The sequence below is a fragment of the Hylobates moloch genome, unplaced genomic scaffold, assembly GCF_009828535.3.
Source record: "Hylobates moloch isolate HMO894 unplaced genomic scaffold, HMol_V3 SCAFFOLD_2, whole genome shotgun sequence".
Lineage (NCBI taxonomy): Eukaryota > Metazoa > Chordata > Mammalia > Primates > Hylobatidae > Hylobates > Hylobates moloch.
In genome coordinates, this window is record NW_026652277.1 from 117855012 (window position 1) to 117857222 (window position 2211).

General features: G+C 37.1%; 1 pseudogene; it reads right to left on the reverse strand.

The window, feature by feature from the left end:
- Positions 1–427: 427 nt before the first annotated feature.
- Positions 428–1314, reverse strand: LOC116475632 (nucleophosmin-like; annotated as a pseudogene).
- Between the last annotated feature and the right edge of the window lie 897 nt (positions 1315–2211).

Here is a 2211-nt window from a genome sequence, read left to right on the forward strand (position 1 = left end):
CTTAAAACCAACTAAATGGTGGAGTTCCATCTTTAAAAACTAGACAGGCATTTTTAAAATTTTACTTTAAGTTCTGGGATACATGTGCTGAACATGCAGATTTGTTACACAGGTATACATGTGCCATGGTGGTTTGCTACACCTATCAACCCGTCATCTAGGTTTTAAGCTTCGCATGCATTAGGTATTTGTCCTAATGCTCTCCCTTCCTTTCCCCCCTACCTCCCGACAGACCCCGGTGTGTGATGTTCCCCTCCCTAAAACAGGCATTTTGGACAACACATTTTTGGCAATGGTACCTGAATAACATTTGTCAAACACGGTAGGAGAATTTCTCATCTGCATTATAAAAAGGACAGCCAGATATCAACGGTTACAGAAATGAAATAAGATGGAAAATTTTAAACAAATTGTTTAAACTATTTTCTTAAAGAGACTTCCTCCAGTGCCAGAGATCTTGAATAGCCTCCTGGTCAGTCATCCACAAGCAATTCTTCACATAATTGATGAACTTTGCTTCCACTTTGAGAAGAGAACCACCTTTTTCTATACTTGCATTTTTGCTTTGTTTTCTACAGAACTATGTCCTTTATGTGTTTTAGGAGTTTTTTCCTGTTTTTTGAAGGATTCTTGTCCTTTTGATCTTGGTGTTGATTTTTGTCCTTTTGATCTTGGTGTTGACTCAAAAGGCTTTGAGTCTTTTCCATTCTAGTTTGACTTTTGTGCATTTTTGGCTGGAGTATCTCCTATAGATTTCTTCACTGGAGCTTTTTCTTCAGTTTCCTCATCATCAAAATCACCACCGTCATCATCTTCATCATTCTCATCATCATCTTATTCATCAGCAGCAAGTTTTACTTTTCTCTGTGGAACCTTGCTACCACCTCCAGGGGCAGATCGCCTTCCAGATATACTTAAGAGTTTCATATCCTCCTCCTCTTCATCTTCTGACTCTGCATCTTCCTCCACAACTGCTCAATGCTATCCACTAATATGCACTGATCCTGAGCAACACTTCAATTATAAGACCACTGGTAGTGTGATTTCAAAGCCCCCAAGGGAAACTGTTGGCTGTACAGACATTTTCAAAGTTGCCAGTGTTACCTTAGTTGGACTGCCTTCATAATTCATTGTCTCTGCTTCAACAATGTGCAACTTATCCTTTGCACCAGCCCCTAAACTGACCATTCTTAAAGATAACTGGGGCTCATTTTCATCATTATCCACCTTAAAGTGATAATCTTTGTTGGCCTTTAGTTCACAATTGAAAAGATAGTTCTGCGGCCTCATGTCTATGTCCCTCAAATCTTCCATGGGATGGTGGCATGCACTTAGGTGGGAGAGAAGGCAGACAGAGATAAATGACTACTGCTCCAGAGAATGGCCATGCAGGACGGAATCACACCAAGGGATTTAGATTCTCATATGGATCCTGCTACCTCCTAGTTGTATGATCTTGATCTATTCAAATTGTCTGAGACTCAATTTCCTTACTTGTAAATGAGGATGATAAAACCAACCTTATGGGGTTATTATGAGTAAATAGGATGGCCAGGTAAAATACAGAATATGTGTTCAAATGTGATTGTTCAGATAAAGAATGAATAATTTTTCAGTATGAGTATGTCCTTCGTAATATTTGGGATATACTAATACTAAAATATTTCACTGTAATCAAAATTTAACTGTCCATCCTGTCTTTATCCTCCTTAAATCTGGCAACCCTATTAGTAAATGAGTTAGTTGCCAGTCTCTTCATTTTTCATAAGAGGACATCAATCTTATATATGTATAATATATATAGAATTCATGTTGAAATAACCCTTCTGTGATTTTCTGTATGCAAAGAAAGGGTTTACTATAGTTGCCTATATTACTTCCCAAATTCCCCAATATTTTCTTTTTAAATAGAGGTGAGTACTATACCATCACCTGGATTAAGCTTAGCAATATCCTTTGTGGTTTTCATTGTCTTATTTTTCTATTACAAAATAATTGTGACTCTGTGAATTGCATAGTAACCAGGGAAACTCATTTGAATTGAGTTATCTTAATGGATAATTATGCCTCTAGCAATAACTTGGTGCTAAAAACAAAAATGATATTTTAAGCATGGCTATATTTGTATTTTGAAGGGGCAATTTGCCCTGTACCCTACAACTAGAGAAGGTAGAAGAAAAAATATGAGAAGACTTTGACAAGTGAATCTGA